Raw genomic sequence first — 25,423 nt, forward strand, 5'->3', positions numbered from 1 at the left:
CCTTTCCATTATCTGTCAGTGAACTTCAGATGTTCTGGTCCCGTTAATTTCTCAGTTCTCACAGGAATCTACTGAACAGCGGCAGAGTTATTGTCCTTCCCTGGGACGTGACCTAGGAACTTATTCAAGGCTCTGAATGTATAACTTAGTTTTATGATTCTCTTGTCTCTATCTCTTCATCAGTGTCTGTCTCCTTGTCTCTACCTCGCTGCATATTTATACCTTTGTAATTATTATTCTTGGTGAATTGTTTTTGTTTATTTGATGGAGGAAAAGAGGTTTAGAGGATAACTGTTCTGGGATTGTGTGCCTGAAATGGGAGTCATACTTACTTTATCTATCATTTACTTATTTTTCATTTTAAAAAGCAATTTTCTCAAGAAAAAATACACTAATATTTCTACTGTAAAATAATTGGAGCTTGCTATTTAATCAATCAATTTTGATATGCCTACATGCAGAAGTAGAGGCACTTAACTTATTTTTCTTTCTTTTCTGTGTTCTGTTCATATGAATTCCTTAAATTATAACACACACACACACACACACACACACACACTTGCTGACAATATACTTGTTTGGGCAATGATCTTTTAAATAGAAAATTGAGTAGTTTGAGCCAACAAAAGAAACTGTGTTCATTAAGCACCCGCTGGTTATTTCCATCCAGTTAATGTGCCCAACATGTAGAGACTGATGAAACCACGAGGATTATCAAAAATGATATATTAAGTGCAGGCAAAAATAATTCTGAATATATTCACTTATTATTCTGTTTACTGTGGAAAATAAAAAGTATTAAGTTAGTGCTTTCCATTGGTCACTTCCTTGTCTTCTTCCCTATCATTGCAGGGGCCCCAGAAAGACATGAAATGTCTGCACCCACTGGCCAGCAATTCTTCCAAGCACTGTGGTGTTCTGGATCCATCTAGGAGCTCTAGAATCACTCTCTCTCATAGACATGTTGTCAATCGCTGAGATGCTGGCATTTAGCTGGGTCCTGGGAGGTATGCTGTATTGCTGGGCAAGTCCATAGACTCTAACTCCTTCTCTATTAGCCAGAAACCTGAGCCAGATCTTTTACAGCAAAGTCGTGTTGTGTGTTGTAGTTTTAGAATGAGATAGCTGTCAAAGAAAAATGGAAGAAATATCAGGGCTAGAGACACAGTTCAGATGGCTTAGGTGAAATGACCAAAATTCAGGCTGTAGTGGTACAAGTCAGTTAATTCCAGTACTTAAAATGGAGGAAAGACCATCAGAAATTAAAGGCCATCCTCAGATATATAGTGATTTTCAGGATATTTTGGGATGCCTAGGATCTTGACCTCAAAACAAAACAAACAAGAAAACCCACCTAGTTCTACATACTATTTAGAATATTTATAATCAAAAAAGTAGATAAGAATATAGTTAATCTTATAATATCTTGATGTTTATTATTTCTTAAATATGTTGTTTACAGTAAACCTGGAAGCCATTTTCCAAAGCAAAGTCAATTATTGCCACAGAGTCTATTCTCACTGCAAAGTAAAGCCATTCAGATCGTCTGTGTACCAGAAAGTGTCTCCCAACAGCACTTGTTACTGATTCCATTTGACAAGTGGCTGCTTCGCGATAATTACTGTACAAACCATTACTTCCAAAATAAATTAAACTCTCATCGCTTTATCCTGCTCTTCTACATTCATTAATAAGAATCTTGTAAAATAGGTGGCTGCACCTGCATTCGCAAGTGCAGAAGCTAAACTGAAAGACTGTGTGTGCGTTTGAATATCTTTTGTCTTGGAGGGCTACACCAAACTCATCTATGATAAAAGTCCTGTCAATTTTGTCGTTGAGGGATGGGGTGGAACCAGGTCCTAAAATCAAAGGGGATTAAGTCATTTGAATTTGGTTAATAATGCGTGCATTTATTATCTGTCTAAGGCCAATTTCAACAGCAAAAGAATGTATGTGTGATTCTGTTCACCCTATTGCTTTTCACTGAACAGACACTTTGCTATTATCTGAGATGTGGTCTATTCCTGAATGTTGCCTAACTGGTATGAAAGTGGAACAAAAAAATGGAATGCTATTTTTTTTCTCTCATTTAAAAAAATTGATCACAGATGTAGAAGAACACAAATTGATCAATTCTTCTCTCCTTGTAGAAAGCTCAAGCTCAAGTGGATCAAGGACCTCCGTACAGAACCAGATACATTAAATGTACTAGAAGAGGAAGTGGGGAAGAGCCTCAAACATATGGGCATAGGGGAAGATTTTCTGAACAGAACACCAATGACTTATGCTTTAAGAGCAATAATTGACAAATGGGACCCCATACATTTGAAAAGCTTCTACAAAGCAAAGGACACTGTCATTAGGACAAAATGGCAACCAACAGATTGGGAAAAGATCTTTATCAATCCTCCATCTGATAGAGGGCTAATATGAAATACATACAAAGGACTCAAGAAGGTACACTCCAGAGAACCCTATTAAAAACTGGAGTACAGAGTTTAATAGAGAATTTTCAACCAAAGAATCTTGAATAGCCGAGAAGCACTTAAAGAAGTGTTCAACATCCTTAGTCATCAGGAAAATGCAAATCAAAACAACCCTGAGATTCCACCTGATAGCAGTAAGAATGGCTAACATCAAAAACACAGATATACAGCCACCAAATTAGATAAGATGGATGAAGCAAAGAAGTGCAGGCTGACAGGAACCTGATGTAGATCTCTCCTGAGAGACACAGCCAGAATATAGCAAATACATAGGCGAATGCCAGCAGCAAACCAATGAACTGAGAATGGGACCCCCGTTGAAGGAATCAGAGAAAGGACTGGAAGAGCTTGAAGGGGCTCGAGACCCCATATGAACAACAATGCAACCAACCAGAGCTTCCAGGGACTAAGTCACTACCCAAAGACTATGCATGGACTGACACTGAGCTCCAACTGCATAGGTAGCAATGAATAGCCTAGTAAAGGCACCAGTGGAAGGGGAAGCCCTTGGCCCTGCCAAGACTGAACCCCCAGTGAACGGTATTGTTGGGGGGAAGGCAGTAATGTGGGGAGGATGGGGAGGGGAACACCCATATACTAGGGTAGGGGTAGGGGTTAGGGGGATGTTGGCCCGGAAACCAGGAAGGGGAATAACAATTGAAATGTAAATAAGAAATACCCAATTTAATAAAGATGGAGAAAAATTAAGAATAGCAACCCCCCTCCAAACAAGCAAACAAAAAAAATCACAGATGACAGCAGATGTTGTCGAGGATGTGGAGAAAGAGAAACTACTTCTCCATTGCTGGTAGGACTGCACGCTGGTAAAACCACTTTGGAAATCAGTCTGTCAGTTCCTGAGAAAATGGGAGATAGTTCTACTGGAGGACCCAACTCCTGGGCATATACCCAAAAGATGCTCCAACATATAACAAGGTCACATGCTCCACTATGTTCATAGCAGCCTTATTTATAACCCAAAACTAGAAACAACCAGATGTCCCTCAGCAGAGGAGTTGATACAGTAAATGTGGTACATTTACACAACAGAGTACTACTCAGCTATTAAAAAAATGACTTCATGAAATTCTTAGGCAAATGGATGGAACTAGAAGACATCATCCTGAGTGAAGTGACCCAGACACAAAAGAACACACATGGTACGCACTCACTGATAAGTGAATATTAGCCCAAAAGCTCAGATTATCCATAATACAACCCAAAAACATAAGGAGAAGGACGACCAGAGTGTGTATGCTTTTAGTCCTGCCTTGAGGGGAGAACAAGACGATTGTTGGAGGTGGAAGGAAAGGGGGACTGGGGAGAGGAAAAAAAGGGGGAGGAAATAAGAGTGGTAGCATCAGGATCTGGAGATGTGAGAGAGGTACAGAGCATCAGGAAATTGAACAAATATATGTAGCATGGGGAGGAGGAACTGGGGATAGCCACAGGAGTGTCCCAGACAAGAGGGTAACTTGAGGCTCTTAGGACCTAATGGGGATGCTTTAGCTGAAATGCTCAGAGAAGGGGGAGATAGATCCTATAGAGACCTCCAACAGATAGGCATGGCCTGCCTGTTGTGAGATGGGGACACCCACTCATCACAAAGTTTTTAATCCAGAAATGCTCCTGTCCAAAGAAAGAACAGGGAGAAAAAATGGAACAGAGACTGAAGGAAGAGCCAACCAGGGACTGCCCCACCTGGGGATCCATCATGTCTGTAGGCACCAAATCCAACACTATTGCCATGGTCAAGAGGCACTTGCCAACAGGAACCTAGTGTGGTGGTTCCTGAGGAGGTCCAGCCAGCAACTGACCAATGCAGATGTGGATGCTTGGAGCCAAGCATCAGACTGAGCTCAGGGAACCTGGTGGGAAAGCTGGGAGGAGAGGGGAATTGCTAACCCATTAGCACAACATAGCCTGGCCTGACCACCCAGTTCTCCCAGAGTCTAGACCACCAACCAAGGAGTGTACTTGGAGGGATCCATGGTTTCTGATACATATGTAGCAGAGGATGGCCTTGCCTGACAGCAATGGGAGGGAAGACCCTTGTTCCTGGGGAGGCTTGCTGGAGCAGTGGGATGGGAGAATGTGGGTGTGTGAGGCAGCACTCTCATACAGGCAAAGGTTAGTGGGGAGGGCAGATGTAAGATGGGGGACTGGTAGAGGGGTAATCGGGAAGTGGGAAATCATTTGAAATGTAAATGATTGGAATGATTAATAAAAAACAAAATGCATAAATAAAATGTAATAAAATGAAAAAAAAATGATCATGGGTCATGCCCGTGGTTTGAATCAGTCAGAATTCATTTTCATTTAGTTTATTTCTGTTCATGTCAAAAGATTTTTCTAGCTTCCCAAATTGCGACCAACACAGAGTAACAATCTAAAGGTACTATAATTTCTCTGTGTGGCAGGAACCACTTCCGTCTTTTATGTTCTTACTGATGTAAAAAATGTGTGCTTGCTACTGATGACACATGGGTACTCTTCTCAACAAACTTCAAATCATCTCTTTCTCATTCCAAGTGTTTTAATTTATAATGTCTTCCTTGAACATTAATTCATTTATTATCGGTTGACTGATTACTAGTTGCTATAAATATGCCAGTGTTTACTTCTATTCAGATCTCAGTTTGTAGCAACTTAACCATCTCTGTGTGCAGAATGTTTGGTTGTACAGAGCCACACATGTGTCGCTCAATTAGCTCTCTGTGAGGTGAGCATAAAACTGATGAGCAGCCTCTGATTTTAACTGATGGCACCGTTCACAGGGCTCCTGGAGAGAGTTACCCAAAGTTGTTTTAGATGCTGTCTCCGTTTCTATGTCCCAAATTTTCTCACCTTTTTCTGTAAATAACCTTGCCTCTAGAGATTTTAGAATTACTGCCATATAAGACCCCAAAGCAAACAATTATTCTCCAAGACAGTTCTGATATGAGATATAATGTCCCTAAAGATGCTCTGACAAATAGCCACACCATCATGACAGTGTAAAATGAAGCACTTGTGGAAAAGGCTAGATTTTATTTCTAAAAAATAAAAATAAAAAACCTTCTCTGTCCATAGAATATTATTATATCATAAAGTAAGGCATGATTATAGTTCTTGATAAAGTACCTAGACAATATTTTTTGTGAACTGCCACATAACCTCAAGTTACTGTACCTTAAATATAATAATATTTGGAAATATTTAGTCACTCAGCCATTCTGTAATTTATATAGACAATTAAGTTCCAATTCGATGACTCTCACAAGTTGTTGGATATTGAAAGATGTAAAAAGAAAAAAAACCTGCTAGATTTTCATCTCCTAAATAACATCAACAACATTGCTGCTGCTTTGCCACCTTTCCTCTCCATCTTACTCACTCCTTACCCTTGTCTTCATTTTTATACTATAGTTTTATTTAGGAATATAGTAATTTATATTTTGGAATAATTGGAATAAGATCATTTCTGTACTCAAAACAATATGACAATCACTTTCCAAGATCTAATATTCATTTAGAAAAGAACTATCTTTAATTTTTCCTCATTTCCTTTATGCCTTCTTTGCTGACTTCCTTCCTTTTCTTTTTTTATTATGACTGATCTGAAACATGACCTCTGTTTAAGCCTCCCAAGTAGCTAGAGCCATGAGCCTATATCACCATGAGCAGCTAGAAAAGGTATTAATGGGACTTATATTTTCCTCTCTGCAGTCCTGGAAATAAAAAGACAATGCTTCAAGCCTAAAAAATAAACCAATAGATAAATTAATTAATATATAAAATTGTGGTCAAAATAGCAAAGTTAATTTAATTCAATATAACCAAAGCTTTAAAAAGACGGTTGGAGAATAAGCAATTCTTTAAAGCTAATTGATAGTTCATTTGTGTTAGTCAAATCATGTCAGAAACATTGGAGAAGAGAATAAATAAACTTTATATTGAACCTTTTGCATTGGAAATAATTAAACTCATTAGAATTGCTAATTCAGAGAAGCTTATGCTGTTGATAATGCTGGAAACATTTTCCTACAAACTCTAGTTCAATGATCTTATAAAACTTTGAGATTTCTCTAAAGTTTAGAAAATTTATTCTGTTTTGAGTTAAAGATCTTCTGTTGTAACATCTCTCCATGAGTTCATTTATGTTACTCTAAAGAAATATAAAAGATATGCCATATACTTTGTATAAGAACCTATAGTAATTTAACATTCTATCTGCAGGAATTTTTTCTTTAAATGGGAGGAAAGTTTCTTTGCCTTAAGAACGTGCAGTCTTATTGAAAGAGAACCTGATGACAATCTTGGGGCCCTCAGGTCCTGAGGAGACAATATGTATGCCTGCTGTATGTTACAGAGGTGGCCACACACATCTTATAATTAAGCAAACTGTTTCAATAATTACAGTTTGAACAATTGTCATCTACTTATATAAAATATATGATAAATAAAACAAGCACTTTTAAACAATGCAGTTCCAATATGAAGACACTGAAAATGAGGTTTACCAGATGAGCATGTGGCACACTTCCATAGTTGTTCTTCAACATTAAATTTCTTGGAATATATTTATTAAATAAACTTACACATTAGAAAAATATTCAAGAATCTTCTGCAAGGTATCTACTATAAATGAAAATGATAATAAAAATGAAGATCAAATTAAGCCCCAATACATCAAATTGCTAGACTTTGAGCATGAAGTGTATTTATAAAAATTCTGTGTATTTGCGTAAGCAATTTACAATGCCATCTAACACTAAGTCTTCATATCTTCGAAGATGAGACAAGCCAAATACATTCATCTAAATTCATCACAGTAAGGTTGTTGTGGTTTGCCCTGGAGTTAATCTGTATTTTGATGCAAATTCCGCTGCCTCAAGGACAGCTACCTAGTCACTCAGGACTGAGGTGACTTCACCAGAGCCTTCTCCCCATTGAATTTGTAAAATACAGGTGAGGGGCAGTTACAGGATAGAAGGAGGCCTGTCATTGGACAAGAAGGGAGGATGGGTGGGAGAAAAGTTTGAAGGAAGAGGAGGAGACTGGAACGGAAAGGAGGACGAGACAGGAGAGAGAGGGAGAGAAGTGGTGGCAGGACAAAATGGCAGGTGATGTTAAGATTCCACACTGTACCTCTACAGGTTGTTACAAATGTTTTTTAAGGGATGGATGTGTATTGGGCTTTGTATGTTTAGGTGGGCAATTATATCTTATCAATTGGGTCAAAGGTTATTGTGTTGTGTGTTCTTTCATGTGTAGATTTAAGTGTAAGGGAGTGTGGGGCGGCTACTCTGGCCGCCACGGAATTGGAATGTGTGCTTCTGGCAAGATATCCAGCAGATATCTTTTGGCACTGCAGTGTAGACCTAGTGGGGGATAAAAGACAGCCACACTTTTTTTTATTTTTTATATTTTTACGACAACATAAGGTAAATAATATTTCCATTAGTTCAAGAATGGTAAAGTCTAAATTCAGGGTTACTCTCTTAGATCAGAGAATGCTAAATACAAAAATAGGAATAATAGCTAAGTCTACTTTTTGCCAGCACACAAAACTCAAGTCCAATTTATTTATCTACATATAGTGACCCCAAATGAGAATCTAATCTTTGATACACTTTCCTATGAGCATTTATTTTAATATTTCCATAATGTAAGTTCTGATCCTACAAATTCAATTTGATCCCTTGATTATTTATTATGTATTATTTAAAGCACTTCTGTGTTTTTCACTTTGTTTTGTCTCATAGATATTTGTACATTTGTCTAGATCTAAGTCTATAATATAATTCTGGTTTAGTCAGTTTGCTCATCACTGGGACTAAATAACCAACCAAAACAATTTAAAAGAGGACAGCCTTATACTGGCTCCAGGCTTCAGAGGATTTAGTCCATGGTTATTGTCTGTAGTTTCCAAGCTCGTGGTGCCTAGGCAGATTCCTGATGCAACTTGGGAAGTAAAAAATTCATTTTGTCTTACAGCTTATAGTCCATCCTCCAGAAAGTCGGGTCAGGAAATCAAGGCAGGGATCATGAGGAGTGTCACTTACTGACTTGTTCTCAAGGTTTAGTCAGCCTTTTTTATACACTCCAGGATAACCAGCCAAGGAGTGACACCACTCACAATTGGTTAGTCCCTCTTACATTAATCACTAATCAAGAGTATGCAGCAAAGAGATGGCTCTAATAGTAGGTATAACAGGGTAGGTTTGACTCTAAGCCTGGCCGAGAAAACCAAGCTGGTGCCAGTGAGATTGCTAATGTGTAGTAGCCCCTGAATCAACATTCTAATAGCTATAAGTTTTGGGGCAAGGGACCTCTTGAAACTCGCAAACCATAGTGGCCACTCTCTTTTCTAGTGAATGAATTCCTAATCTACTTCTCTGTTGCTGAAGATATCTCATGCTTTGTAGGGCATCAAGAAATAAAACTGAAACTGGTCTAAAAGATTACTCCATTTTGGGTGTCCTTCTTTAGTAATATGATCACTATGAAGGATGCTGGGGACAATGCTCACCATTAGTGTTGCTAAGAAGTGGCATGTTTATTGTTATGAGCTTAACCAACTGATGTCTGGTTGGTTTTAAGCCCCAATCCAGGGAAAGGAACTGATGTAGGCAAGGGGACAACAAATAACATTCTGTGTAATTACATTTAAAAATGCTAGAAAAGAAAGAAGGAGATAGGAAGAATGAAGTGAAGAGAAAGAAAGACAGAGAGAGAGTAAAAGAGTGGAGGGAGGGAAGGGGAGAAAGAGAGGATGGGGAGGAGGGATAGGAATATGGACAGGGACAGAGACAGGGACAGTGACAGAGAAAATTCCAACAAAAGGTGTCTGGAAGCTACAACATAGGAAAACCTGTAGGTTAGGTCTTAGAAATTTGCACTGTCCCTAAAGTGTATTAAAAGCAAGAGTGTTATATTTGTGTGTGTATTTATCATTGTTGTTTTTTATTCTTGACAAAGAGATGATTGTTTCTGCTCAACTAGAGTGATACTGGAGAGGAAGGTAAAGAGTCCATTAAAGCAGCTGACCTCTTTGGTTACCTGACCTAGTAGCAGAAGCCTGTGTAAAACATTAAGGCTCAATTAGGCTAGAATAAGTACAATTTTGGATGTGCTAAAAAAGTGAGGTATGGCTTAGAATCTAAGCATATGTGTGACAGCCGACAGCGGGACCACTGAGAACTCACTTATGGAAGACACTAAATAAATACATCAATGGGATCATGATAAGTGCTATCAATGAATGAATGATGTTAAGAAAGGCAATCTGTAAGGAGACAGATATATCATTGATATAAAAGGATTAATAGTAGTGTGATATCGTGAGAAACAAAATGGTAAAGTATTTGTACAACAATTACCTAGTCAGTAGCACTAGATTTTCCACGTTAAAGAAGAATCAGAATCAAAGTTGGAAAACAAGACAGGAAAAGAAAGATTACAATCTGTGTTCTACTGGGCCACATTCGTCTGTTCACTGCTTCACATGAGTCATCATATATGTTTTCCCAAACAACTCTATGAAAGAAGTACTTTTACAGCAAAATTCCTCAGTACCAGAGTCACCGAATTACGTAAATGTCATTGGCTCTCACACTTAGGAACTACAACCAATCAGCTGCTCAGCCTCATTAGTCATTTCATAGACTCCATGATACCACACTTCCATGATTGATTGCTTGCTACAGAAATTCAGCAGTGTCTGTTGAATGACTCCTGTTGGATAGCTGATACAACTCTGGAGAGGCGAGATGCATTAGCATTTCACAGTCATGAGACTATCAAGAGCACATTATTTTCGTAAGACCCTGCAACCCTCTACTTTCCAGTGAACTCAATTATTAACTCACTAAAAGACAGTGTTTGCTATTTTAATGTGCCTTCACAAGCCCTTCTATGCAGAAAGTTTGATGTTGTATCTGGTCATAAGGCCTGTGCTAATTAGCATATAACAGTATCATGAACTTGAAAGTGTTCTATATTTCATAAATACCAAATTAATTATCCTCTAATATCCTCTTAAACTGATTCTCTTTCTAGTGATCTAGAGCCCCTACATACAAAATAAATGATGCTTTTTTTCCTTGAGATTCTTTTTAGATTTGTACTTATAGATGAGTGAACTTGAGAACATTAGAATTAGAATTCTTCAGAAAGTGATGTGAGTTAATCTTTTCTCCAGGCAGAAAAAAAATTGTTGAGTTTGTTGTTTGCTTTCATATATCATAGACTAACTAACAAATTTAGGGCCCCGCTCAAAACCTTCTAACTTGGATCAGAACTGGATATAAATAAACATAGGCCAGGCATGGATAATGTATAGTGTAAGGATGAAAATTGTTAGTTCAGTGCAGCAAATCTTTTAATAAAAAAGGTAACCGAGATTTCTGCAAATTTGCTACCATATCTAATTAGCATATGAACATCCTGTCATTCTATGTTTTTGAATGTGTTTGAAGTTATGTATAAGCAAACATATGAAAAGCAACTACCTATAAACCAATTTTCTTCCATTATATCAGATGTTTTATAAAATATATTTTCTGGCATATGGTGAAACACATTTAGATGGAGAAATTTAACCTTCACTGGAAACGAGACAGTAGATTAAGAAATGAGTTCTTCCTCAGTATATCTCTTTGAAAACCCACAATATTTGTTGCAAATAACACCAAAGGAAAATAATTAAGTATTGACGTATTTTTAATGTATACTTTTAAGTTGTTTTTTGTGGGTAGGTAGATGGTCCCCCCTCTCCACTGGAAGCTCCGCTTAGCTGCAAGATGTGGCCACCTTAGTCTCCATATGCACTGCTGGTAGGAGTCTCAGCTGAGGTCTCCCTATAGACTCTTTGGAGCCTCCCCTGTCCTCAGTCTCTAGCTACTCCCAGAGATGTCTCCCATCTATTTCATTCCACTCCCAGCCCTATCCCACACCCTGTCTCCACACAGCTGATCCCTATTCCTGACCTGCTCCTCACCTCCTCTCCCACCCAACTCCCTCCTTCCATCCACCTCCAATGACTATTTTGTTTCCTCTTCTGAGTGAGATTCACTCATCTTTCCTTGGGCTCTCCTTATTACTTAGTTTCTTTGGGTCTGTGCACTGCGGCATGGTTATCTAGCATGCTGTGGCTAACATGCACATATAAGTAAATACATAGAATTTGCATCTCTGGATTTGGTCACCCTATTCATAATGGTATTTTTTAGTTCCATCCATTTTCTTACGAATTTCATGATGTCCTTGTTATTAATAGCTGAATAATATTCTATTGTGTAAATGTGCCATATTTTCTTTATCCATTCTTCAGTTGAAGAACATCTAGATCATTTTCAGTTTCTAGCTATTATATGTAAGGCTGCTATGAACATAGTTTAGCGAGTATCCTTGTGATATAAAAGGAATCTTTTGGTTATTTGCCCAGGAGTGGTATAGGTGGGTCTTGATGTAGAACTATTCCAAATGTTCTGAGAAACTGCCAATTGATTTCCAAAGTGGTTGTACCAGTCTACACACTCACCAGCAATGGAGGAGTGTCTCCCTTGCTCTACATCCTCTCCAGCATGTGCTGTCACAAATTTGTCCTGCCTACAAGATGTTCAGGCATAAAGATGGACCAGAGATTGAAGGAATGGCCAACCAATGACTTGAGTAACTTCAGACACATCACATGTAAGAAAGCCAATCCTTATCATTTTAATGATATTTTGCTGTGCTTGCATACAGGAACCTAACGTAACTGTCTCCCAAGAGACTTTATTTTGCAGAAACAGACGCAGAGACCCACAGCCAAACATTAGATGGTGCTTGGAGAGTCTTAAGGAAAAATAGAGGATAGAATTGAATGGGCTGGAGAAGTCAAGACACCACAAAAAGACCTAAATAGTCAACTAATCTAGGCCCATGAGGGCTCACAGATACTGGCACACCAACCAAAGAGCATGCATAGGCTGGACTTTGGCCCAATATAGTTTTCAGCATATGTATAGCTTGATCTTCATGTGAGTCCCCTAACAATTTGAGTAGAGTATGTATTGAACTTCTGTTGTCTATCATTGGAACTGCTTCCCCTAACTGGGCTGCCTGTTTGGGTTTCAGTGGGAGAGGATGGGTTTAGTCCTAATAAGATTGGATGGTCCAAGGTAGAGTGTACTCAAGGTGGGCATCCCCTTCTCTGAGGAGAAAGGGACAGGTTAATGGAAGGAGGCATTTGTAAAGATGGGACTGGGAGGAGAGGAGGAATGGAGGGGCTATCATGAGGATGCAAAATAAATAAATTAATTAATTAATAACATAAATGCAAATTAAAGATAAAAAATGGATACTTTCTCAATTCCTGTCAGGAACTGTGCAACTAACATACTTGACAGTATTTATGTTAGAAAACAGAGAAACAAAGGTTCTCTAGGCACCAAATAAGAGTGAAAAGTTTTAATTAGATATCATTGCTATCAATAAAATTTGGCTTTAAAAGTGTGTGTGTGTGGGGGGTCAGTCCAGCTTCCTATTGAAAGTATAAGGCATATAAGAAACACCACCAGAAACTGCAGCAGTTATATTTGATTTTTTACTTTCCAAAAGAAATACTTACAGGGCCTTAATTTTAGTACTACAGCCTGCTACATTCAATAAATACAGACTAATGTTTTTCTCATAATTTGCTTCATATCAATTCAGAAAGTCTAAGAGCATCAGCTAGGCTCTGAAATCTGCTCCTTTCCAAGAGTAGTGTACAGTTTCCTGGTTCAGCACGGTGTTAGTTACTTTTCTTGATGCTGTAACAAAATACTTGACACAAGTAAGTTAAGGAAAGGCAGGTTTATTCTGGCTTAGGTTCAAACAGATATATTCCACACAGCAGGAAGGAACCAGAGACAGTGATTACATTGTTAACAACAGCCAGGAAGGAGAAATAAAACAGGGGTAGGATCTGGTTATAAAAATCTCATCACAGCCTCTGGCTAGGCACATCCTCCAGTGTGGTCCTACCTCCTCACTATTACACAAACATCTCTAGTAACATCACTAACTAGAGCTCATGGAGTTTTTCCCTCTGCTTGGGTGTAGATATTATTGGTATTATTATTATTTATTGTTGGTATTTATTATTATTATTATTATTATTATTATTATTATTATTGTTATTGATTATCATCATCATTATTATTTAACTTGGCTTATGACCATTACCCTCCCTTCTCTCCCTAGTCATCCTTGTGGCCAGGTTTTCTCTTGTGCCTAAATGCCAGACTATTCATTTTCCTTTTCACCTTCTAAGGCCCTCCACTTACACGTACCCTAAGTTTTGGTGTTTTCTCTGTGACATGAGAGCACTTCCACGATCAGGCTTTATTCCTTCCATCTTGACCTCTGGCAGCTCACGTTTGCACCAGCATGGCTGGTCTCTGGTCCCCACAGTTGAATCCAAAACCCACCACATGTCCTGGCATCTGCTCCGGCAACTACTGAATACAGTCTCTCACCTCGTGTGTTTGAATCGCTCGTGTGTTTACCTGTCTAGTAGCACACATGTTACCATCACGATAGCCTTGCTGTACCTCAGCTTATTGTAATCTCTTTAGAAGTGCACTGCTCTGTGCTCGCTTCGGCAGCACATATACTAAAATTGGAACGATACAGAGAAGATTAGCATGACCCCTGCACAAGGATGACACGCAAATTCGTGAAGCGTTCCATATTTTTAGCAAACACAGAGGCGTATGCCAGCAGCAAACCACTGAATTGAGAATAGGACCCCTGTTGAAGGAATCAGAGAAAGAACTGGAAGAGCTTGAAGGGGCTCGAGACCCTTATGAAGAACAATGCCAAGCAACCAGAGCTTCCAGGGACTAAGCCACTACCTAAAGACTATACATGGACTGACCTTGGACTCTGACCTCATAGGTAGCAATGAATATCCTAGTAAGAGCACCAGTGGAAGGGAAGCCCTGGGTCCTGCTAAGACTGAACCCCAGTGAACGTGATTGTTGGGGGGGAGGCAAGGGGGAGGATGGGAGGAACACCCATAAAGAAGGGGAGTGGGAGGGGATGTTTGCCCGGAAACCAGGAAAGGGAATAACACTCGAAATGTATATAAGAAATACTCAAGTTAAAAAAAAAAAGTGCACTGCTCATTAAGTATACAAAACCACAACATTATCTGAAGATATCACACTTATTTTGTTTGCCTGAGCAGAAAGAGTAGCCACAAAACATAGCTTCTGCGGGGACAAGATCTCTGTTGTCATGCCCTTGACCGAGACTGCTACATCCTGGGACACAGTGATGTTGAATGAATAAAGAATATCTAGATATTCAAAACCCTTTTCCTATTTAAATAGCAGTAAAGAATCTGGTTTCATCGTTTTACATATAATATACCAAATTATATTTTGGAATAGTTTGACTTATGCAATGATCTATTTTTAAAAGAAAGCTCAAGTAAGACACTAACATAATGAAATAAACGATGCAAAATGTCCATGGCATCTATTCCTTGGAGTCTTTGGCTAGTGCCATTAGCTTTCTCAGCACTAAATTCACAAATGTAAGGAAAATTAAAAATAAATTACCTCCTTCTCTTTCGCAGCAGTACCACTGTCTTTGAGAGAAGCCCCAAGAGGGAACACAGGGTCAGTTTGCACATAACAGCAAGGTTGAAACACTATTTCAGTTTGGTTGTAATCTTCCCTTTATGGGAAGGCTAACATTCCAGTATTATTAAAAATGCAAGCCCATAAGACATAAAATGACTTGCTTATTGCTAACATTTATGCAAAACCACTTAAAATGTTAAAAATATTAATCTCCTACCCTATGTAGCAATTAATGCTGTGAAGATGAGTACAATTGTTTTGTTTCCACTGGAAAATCACTAGCAGTCTACATTCTCTTCTTCTACTTAATTAACACAAATATATATATATATATATATATATATATATATATATATATCCTTCAAAGTCATAGGAAACCACTGTAATTGCCTTTGTAAATTTGACTAGTCTCCAATGAAGAACCATCCGGTAAATTAAATGCAAGTAATTTGAAGTTTTAAAAAAAAAATCAAGCATATAGACATTCTTACCTCCATGTAGCATGAGGTGATCTAGAGGTCAGTTGAGGAAAGAAAAAAGTAAGAATTCCTAGATCTACCTTTGATTCTCTGTTGAATTGTAAGAAATGTTTTAAAGACCATTTCATTTGTCAAGAAGAAATTCTGCTATTTGAAAATATTATACTTTATAATCAGCCATACCATTGTTGACAACATAGATGTGTGCTGAACGGATTTGCAGCCAAGGACTAAGCATGTGTATGTGCTCTGAATAACAGCGCAGACTCTGCAAAGCAGAATCAAATGATCATGCTCTGCATGAACAAGGGGGAAAATAACGTTTGTATAACTTACTTACTTATTTCCAGGCTAGAAAAAAACGACAAGAAAATGGTCAAGTGAGGAATGAGAAAGCCCGAGGACTGAGAACAGCCAGGGACAGTCGTCAGACAGTGGAGTGCACTACTGATGTTCGTTATTGGTGGACTATGTAGTTTTGATTATGGATTCTGTACTTGTGAATTTGCCTACTCGCTAGTATTTATTTGTAATAAATCAACACGAGTGATACTTTGCTGGGCTTTGTCCACATGTACATCTTCAGACCAATGTGAAGTCTCTGCTGTGACCAGGCAAGAGGATTCTCTGACTTCCTGTTTCAGTGTTCATGCTATAAACACAGGTTGGCTAAGTGGAACATTTAGAACTATAGTCTTTGTAAGTTTGTGGGTTCTGTTGATGATTTTGCTATTTTAAATGTCCATAAACATAGTGATTACATGTGTCTAGTAGTTTGCTAAGAGCAAGAAGGTTACGATATGACTTACAGAAGAATATTTTTACCATATAGCTTTAGAGAGAAGTGGGTATTATTAGTTTTAATATTAGTGAATTTTGTAGTTAAAATTAAATAAATTGACTTTAAAAATACACAGAACAGGGCTGGAGAGATGGCTCAGCGGTTAAGAGCACTGACTGTTCTTCCTGAGGTCCTGAGTTCAAATCCCAGCAACCACATGGTGGCTCACAACCATCTGTAAAGAGATCTGATGTCCTCTTCTGGTGTGTCTGAAGACAGCTATAGTGTACTTACACATAGAATAAATAAATAAATATTAAAAAAATACACAGAACAAGGCTTAATCATTAATCAAAATGTTACAATCAGAGACTGACAGGAATCTAATTTTATATGTTCTCCTGTATACAATTATTCAGTATTTGGCCATTCTGTTCTGTGTTGGCTTTCTAAAATATAGCTATCTCAAACAATAAAAGTGGATGTGAGTGCAGTGTACACATTTATGTATATATGTCTGTGAAGGAAGACAGAGAGGGAAACAGATCTTGATCAAGTGTTAATTACTTACCTAGAAACAGAATAAAGTCAAGAAATAATCAATACAATCAGAAGACAAAGTGAAATCAAATTCAGAGTACAACAGTTTTGGCAGGAGGCAACCAATGATGATCTCAGCACTGTGTCTTTGTAACTGTTAAGCTGACAGGATGTGTAGGGTGGGATTGAAGGATTGAGGCAGGACACCTTACCACAGTAGAAATCTCATTCTCGCTTTATGTGGCTCTTTTTACAAGATGAAGAGAATAAATATCCCATAGGATTACAGGAAGGGCAAGACATGAAGTCAAAATTTGGCGTAGTAGTATAGAGAATAGTATCATAGCATATGACATAGAGTCAAGGCCTACAAGAATAATTTAATTTTCATTAAATAAACTCTTAAATTGAATCATAAAATTGTTGAAACAAACCATGCTCCACAATTCTTTATCTTCTGCTCAGTGCTCTTCTTATCCTGCCCTCCTTGGCCCACAGAGTTAGGGAAGACTTACCACTGAATGCTGCCATCTTGGGTAGTCCAAGAAAGCACAAACTTTCCACACGATAGAATATTGAGCAAAAGGACAAATCTTATAGAAGTTAGTTAAGAGAAAGAGTTACAAATTTTCTCCCTAAATTGTTTCTATAGAACATCGATACAAACGCAGACTGCTTCATTCACCTTCTATCCAGTCCTCAGCATTCATAAAATGAAGTGGACCTCTTGTCCCTCTCTGAGAATAAGGAAAATTTGCCTTCAGCTGAAACTATATTCTCACCTCCTACTGCCGAGTCTCAGGACTTTGACATATGAGAGCCACACTGAGGCTTCTCACTTGGGAGTGCCTTTTGACAATCAAAGACCTGGGGAATTCTCAATATCCATTATCACTTATGCTAATCTCTCTGTGTGTATGTATAAGTGCAAATGTACCTCGTATATGCAACTCTGTACCCTCTACATATGCATAGATATGTAGACAGTAGGTATATGTAGTGTAGATATTATGTTACTTCTGTTTCTATTTTTCTGAGAATCACAGGTAATACATTGTATTGAGTGTCATATCATCATGGATCTATTTTAAAATTCTGTAAAAAGTTTAATCCCTGTGTGTGTGTGTGTGTGTGTGTGTGTGTGTGTGTGTGTGTGAGAGAGAGAGAGAGAGAGAGAGAGAGAGAGAGAGAGAGAGAGAGTGTGTGTGGTGTGTGTGTGTTTGCATGTGAATATGTATGTGTTTAAGCTGTCAATTCACATGTGATATGGAATAATTTATTGTACAACTACTATTTGAAGCTATTTAGCCCATCCTTTTTTTGTCCCTGTGAATGGCTGGTCCAGGACGGCTGAATGCAGTCTACAAATTCTATATCTTTGCTGCCTGAATTAGATGAGATAACATTGAAGAATACTTCAAAGAATGTTTCCTTGCTTTCCCCCACCCCCACATCTTTCCCACAGGGATACTGGTAAAAGTTCATGTTCTCAACTAGGGAGGCTTATCATTTTCTAAGAAATAAATCACTTTATATCCATTCAGTTGGATGCTTGTGTGTATGTTGAATATAAGCCATTCTACAGAAGGCTAGTGAGAAGCCAATGTATGTAACTTAACTCTCTCTAATGCTCAGTTTAGACCCTAAATGAAATAGTGGTTCATCCTAGCCTTCTATGCTGACTTTAAACTTTAGATACACTTTCATAGAGAAGATTTGTTAGGATTTTTTCAAGAGTTGACTAAAAAATACTGTTAGTGTCAATTTCTACAAGCATTCCAGCAACATAATAATGTAGTCCTTTCTTTAAAAAAAGTCTGTATCATTGTATATGGGGGCCTATCTTGAGAAGAGGCAAGATCGCATTTTGGTAAATTGTCCCCAGTGTACATTATTTATTGTATACTTGAAGGTTAATGAACTCCAATCCATGAAAGTTCACCTCATTGAATTTCATGACTATTACAAACAGGTAGAAAGACTCTAAGTAAGTCATGTCATCAGAGTTGCCAAATCATGTTTATTTTTATCTATTTCTATAGTAAGGCAAACAAAGGCATCCCTCACCACTGGAGAACACAGCTAATGTATGAAAAGACTATTAAAGTCCCATCATTGAAACATGATAACTGTCTCCTGTGTCTGTACAATGTATCAAAGCTACTTTAAGCCATTTTAGCTTTTCAATTTATGTGGATTATTCACCAAGAGACCAACCATTACATATAGTTATACTATTTTTCAATGACCAACATGACTTTAAATAAATTTTAGGGTTAGAAACAATTTCTAGAGATACAACTTACATAGATTTTCCTCAGTGCATCTCAGGCTTTCAAGTTTAAACCCTCAGAATCTCTTAGAATCCTTCAGCAGCTAAACATTGTCTAGATCTAACATGAATTCCAAATAGATAATCACCATGAAAAGGAAAAGATAACCAATCTATTTCAATACTTCTGAGTTTCCAAAATAAATGAGTCAAATATTTCACTAAATGGGAAAATACCAGAAAATGTAACAGACATTTTAAATATAAGATTCAAAATGATAATTGCTTCTTGATAAAAATCTTTGATATGCTGGGAATACTGTTTTAATCAGGACATTATATTGTAAACATGCACATTCCAGGACCTGGTAGCTTACGAAAGATCGAGCTTTGGGATTTTACCTGGAAGGAATGGTTGAGGACAGGGAATGATGTGCCAAGACACCCATGAAGACAGAAGAGAGCACAAAGGAGCTATTGATGGCCTTTGTGTGCAGCACACAGAAGCCCGAGGGAAGCTCAACTGCAGTCCTAATGTCACACGATAGAAAGTTCTGTGTTTGTTTCTGTCATTGGGCAAACAAAACCCTTTTGAGTGCTGAATTGGGCTCTTGTTTTGAGCCTGCAAGCTGCTGCTCATTGCTATCCACGAGGACTGAGCTCTCACTGCCTCCCTTGCGCTCCCCTTTGGGTTTATGGTGTTAACTGTGTGGGGAATGTGGGCCAGCATCCTGAGATAGACCATTGACCTCTCTTGAGTTCGCATATCTTCTAGAAATTTTCTTCACTTCTCTCTCTCTCTCTCTCTCTCTCTCTCTCTCTCTCTCTCTCTCTCTCTCTCTGTATATGTGTGTCTATATGTCTGTGTGTCTCTTTCTGTGTCAATCTGCCTATCTGTCTTTGCTCCCTCTCCCTCTTTGTCTCTCTCTCTCTCTCTCCCTCTCCCACTCCTTTTTTTAAAAAACATCAAATGGACTGTCCCAGGATCTTTCAATATCTTTGCTTTAATAAACAATGTAAGTTGGGCTTCCTAAAGCCAGTTTAGCAAAAGACTTATTTTTCTCCTTCCTCCAGAGCGGGATGCAGCACTATCAGCACAATTCAGCTTTGCTCATCAGGGTCTGTGCAAATTGTAAGAGAAAGTGCTTTGAGGGAGCCCTTCCTGCTTTCTTTGGTCCCTGTGATCTGAACTCACTTGAGGTTCTGAGGTGCAAAATTTGATGACTTGGCAGGAAAAGATAAATCTCACTTTTTAAATGCATGGTGAAGATTGTGTTCTTGTTGAGGGAGCCATAGATTGCAAGTGGAGACATATTTTAAATCCCTTGACTGTGGCAGGCTTTTAAATATATACATTCACTTTGAATTAAAAGTATCCAGAGAAATGAGAATAATTTCTTCTCTTTGTGGCTAGACTTTGAAGTGGAGAAATGTGGAACTAAAAGCAAATAGCATAACCTGTTTTAATCAAAAGGAGTCTAGCAAGAAACAATCAATTAAAGAACGGTCTGATTCTCCAGGACATCAATGTATGAAAATCTGTTAGACGCCAGATTGTGTCTCAAGACACATATGATGAACTGAACAAAATGACCTGCTAATAGCTTTTACGGGTAATAAATGCATCATGTTATTGGTAATTCTGCAGATGGTAAATCAAGCTAATATTGAAGCTGAAACAAGCTACTTGTTAAATATAGCTCGAAAAGATCCTCTCCATTATTCAAAACCTCGATTGCATGGAAAAGGATGATTAGCCCTTCTATTTCGAAGCATCTTAAATGGATAAACATTCCCTCCTCTATAAAGGCATTTTAATTTTTAAATCCTTAGCGGTGAGCATGCTGAAATAAGTCTAAGCCATGTAACGTTCTGTTTATTTAGATTATGAGTAGGAACTAAAATGTAAAATCTGCGCTGAAATTGGAGTGTGCCTCGGCTGCACACAATGCACATTAAGGCACATTTCCCATCAGCATTTGGAAGGCTGACCTGGCAAATTCGAACATGGAGCATACTCCATAGTAACAAATGATGAAGGGTTGGGCATGTTGTTTATATTATTGACTCTCATGGGCAGTCATCAGATATGTACAGAACACTTTAGCTTCAATTTGATTGCTATAAAACCTGATATAGGTAGCAAGACAACTAGATACAGAATGGGGAGGTAGGCTAAAAAGGGGAGACAGACAATGGTCCAAGAGAACATTCACAGGAAAGAGAGGACTGCTACAAGTAATGGTATACAAAGGGGAACAATCAAATGAAAGAACAGATTAGCTTTTCAGATAACAGTCAAATTATGGAATCCCCAAAAGCGCCCTTCCCATCTTTGAATTCATCTTAATTAGCCTGATTTGGTTTTTTTAGATTGACAATTCATATGTCACGAAAGTACATTAACTGATTTTTATTTTAAGGATAAATTCTTGGTATTTCCAATATGCAATGGCATGCAAACAGGACATTGTAAATATTAGATTTGTATTAAAATACAAATTATAGATGGTGTATTTGTTTACAAATGTTTCCTTCTATCTGCATGTAAATGGCCCATATGTTGTAACTTTTATAAACTTCTAGTTCTAGTGCAGTTCTAAGACATAAAGAGACCTTGTGAAATAAAAGAATGTTTTCAATTATCACTATTGCTTTAAAAAAAAGTATTTACATTTTGTTAAATCAAGATCTAAGGTCTCTGTGAATTGAATATATTTTGGGTTTCACTCTTACCTGGATCATATTAAAGTCACTTAATTATAAATACTTAAGTTATTTTAAAAATCTGATTTTGCTTTGAGATAGGGTATCTCTCTGTAGCTTTTCCTGGCCTGGAACTTGTTATGTAGACTAGGCTAGCTTCATATTCACAGACCTCTGCATGCCTTTGCTTCTGAATTGTTGGGATTAAAGGTGTGCACCCCTATGCCCAGAAAATACTTAGTTTTAATCATAGCAAAGTGTCAACTATTTATTAATGTTCCCATATGATTTTCAATGGCAAGAGCATCCTATCTTTCAGCAATGAGAAAATAGTAAGATATCACCTTGTTGGAGAACCGACATTCACAGACATTAACATCTATTAATTTACTGTGCAATTGCAACATTTGAAGAGGGTAAACCTTGAACAAAACTGTAGAGCTGGGTATCGTTACAATCGCCAGTCCTTCAGTTTGCCCCACATATGTATTTTCTGCATTTAATGCCTTCCTCAGTTCTAAGTCACCTTGTCTTTACCTGGGGTCCATCATTATCATTCTCACCTCTGTCTGTCTCCCCTATTAATTCACCTGACTCCAGCACTATGGTAAAATCATACATACGATAATACATCCCTGCATTATTTAGGGTTGTTTTAGCTTAAAGTAACACGAAGCCCAACTGGAAATGTCATCAATGATAAAGACATTTATGATTTTATACAACAAGTACCGAATGGTAGGTCATGTCCTGAGTTAGGGCAATGATCAGTTCAACCTTAGGAACCTGGAATGTCTTTCATAGCTCTCTGCATCTTTGGTGTACCCGTGTGACTTGAGTGCTTCCTCAGTGAAGGAAATTCCTCTTTGTCGAGAAGCTTCTCCTTTCCATTGCATTCTAAGACCTGTTTTACGCTTGTAGAACACCTGGTGACCTCCGCAGAGAATCAGAATGCACCTGTGCACCAACTAACACAATCACATAAATTGCTACAACATTTAATGTGCAGAAACAATGTATTTGTCTTGCAAGTGACTGAATCTATCTCCAGAAGGTCAAGAATGAGGGTGCTTTACTAGCTAAAGGAGATAATATTCCTATAAGAAAATCCTACCTACTCTGAAGTCTTCTAGTCCTTAGTCTCTCTGCCTTCTCTTTCTCCTATAAGCATGGTTCTTTGTGAAACTGCGCTGGACAATAGATCCTCCATGTTCCCTGAGTGCTTGCCATTGAATGCATATGAACTTCTTCCACCAACTGTGTGCTCTCAAGTCTTAGCATTTGAGTGGTTAGGAAACTTTGGTCAGTAACACTGACTTACACTTTTGGACAAAAATCCTTTGTTTTCAATATGATAATTAGAGTGTTTGACTCTGTTAGGAAGAGCAAAATATAAATAGTCTAATTTTTTAAAAGTAACAATTGCTACAAATTACCAGTTAGATATTCTCTTAGCAGAAATAATCTGTCACATGGTCAAGCCTAAATCATTAATTTGGTAATAGAAATCAAGTCATAATTTTTAACTCCTACCAATCAGGACCCATTCCTTCACCTTATATAATTTGAGGTTGAGGGTTTTGACCAGGGATTAAAGAACACTGAAACAGCCTCCTGTTGGGATATTCATTTGGTTGCCACTAAAGTTTGGAAAAGATATAAATTAAAAGAAGCCCAGATGCTCCGTGTGGTGTTACATGGCTTTAAGCAGAACTCCAGGGAGGCAGAGTCACGAGAACATCCATGAGTTCAAAGCCTACTTGGTCTACATTATAAGTTCCAAAATAGCCAGAAATCAGTGGAGAGACTCTATCTCAAAACACCAACAAAATCAACAAAAACAAAAAGTCTAGAACTAGATTTAAGTTTCTGGAGTTCCTTCAGTTTTCTCATCTCCATTATTCATACCTACATCTCCAGAAACACTACATGAACTCAGTAGACTAGAGTAGTTAGCCTTCAATCTATTTTTTAGACAGGAAATAGGACAAATAATGAGAAAAGAGAAAAAACATAATATTGCCATATATGTTTTTATGAGAAATTATTACATTAATCCATGTAGATTTAGCAGAAATTAAAAAGCATAATCTTTCAACTGATGCCTAATTGATGAATACAAATTAAAAAATACAATTCTTTTTACAACAGCACAGATGTATAATAATACCCAACATATCCTGTCACAGAGATGTATGTTCAATAACAGAGCACATACTGATCAGGAAAACAATTTTAATGTTGTAAAATATGAGCAAGGTATGGCTGATCCTTATGTCTCCTCATCCTAAAAGTTCTCTACTGTTCAAACATTCTGAGATAGAAGATCAGAAGCATCAGTTTGTCTTAAAGAAAAATTAACTGTAAACATATATTGAAGAGCTGTGCAATTTGATTAGAAGTCTCTAGGTCAACTAACATAGTGGTAAAGTATTTGCCCAGCACGTCGAAGACCTGGGTTTGGTACCCTCTACTAAAGAAAAGTACTTCTTATAAATAAACCTTAATGAGAATTTTTTTCAGGAGTTGAAAACATTAATATAAACCTTTAAGCCAACGACTTGCTGAGCCGTAGTTACTATCAAACTGTTTGGACATGGTTAAGTTCAACAGGTGTCAGAAAACAAGCAAGAGTGGATGCAAAACCACAGAAGCTGTAGAGGAAAGAATGTTATGAGCATGGTGTCTATTTGGACTTCTGTAGAAGTGTCATGGTTTTGACTCACATCAAGACCTTGCTACTTTTCTTCTTTCTTAGCCACTTCCCATATCTGTGGACAATCATACTTTTTTCCTTATATTTGCATGTCTAGTTTTGTGACATGGAAAAGACCCTAAGAGTGTCAACTAAAGACTACATTGACTGTGGTCTGGGATTACGCTTCCAGTTCTTTTACTTACACTGGGGTTATGGCTCCAATCGATTCAGGATCTTCTTAAACATATACAGTGAAGTGGAATGCATTCAGAACCAATCTTCCACCCAAATTCAAATACATAATGTTGTAGCTATTTTTGCTAACACTACTAGTAACTACACACATAACAGTCTTCGTTTTAGAGACGTTTCTTTAAAACATGCTTGCCAGATACCAGGATTCAGTCTGAATCACACCAGGTACTTTACGCTTTCCAGTGAGATTTTGTTACTGACATTATGAGAGGAACATAACCGTGTCTTATTTATGAGACGAATTTACATTATGCAGTCTACAGCTGTGTTACATAGGAGGCCTCAAACTATTCGTAAATCATTTATCACTGGTGAAAAAAAAGGAATTTTGATACATGCTTCTAAGCCTTCTAACATTTATGAAGTAGTGGTTATGAGCTATTAGCAGTGAGTAATGAATAAATGAGCTCTTGACAAAGAAACTTGACAGACTTTCATTTTTTTTCTTTTTCTTCTAATATTTAGAGATTCTCCTGTCACTGACTGATGTGGAGATAACCTATTTACACTGACTCAAACTTGTTGACATTTAAGTGTTAAAAAAAAGAAAGAAACCACTATTTATGCAGTGGCAAGAATATAGAAATGACATTCACGAATATTT

The 25,423-nt window shown here is 37.7% G+C and overlaps 1 non-coding gene across 1 annotated transcript; it reads left to right on the top strand.

Annotated features, from left to right (window-relative positions):
• Positions 1-14,088: 14,088 nt before the first annotated feature.
• On the top strand, positions 14,089-14,195 carry LOC116902658. The gene has a single exon (XR_004388221.1). It is a non-coding gene; the product is annotated as a U6 spliceosomal RNA (small nuclear RNA).
• Positions 14,196-25,423: the final 11,228 nt, after the last annotated feature.

Source organism: Rattus rattus, chromosome 5 (assembly GCF_011064425.1).
Source record: "Rattus rattus isolate New Zealand chromosome 5, Rrattus_CSIRO_v1, whole genome shotgun sequence".
Lineage (NCBI taxonomy): Eukaryota > Metazoa > Chordata > Mammalia > Rodentia > Muridae > Rattus > Rattus rattus.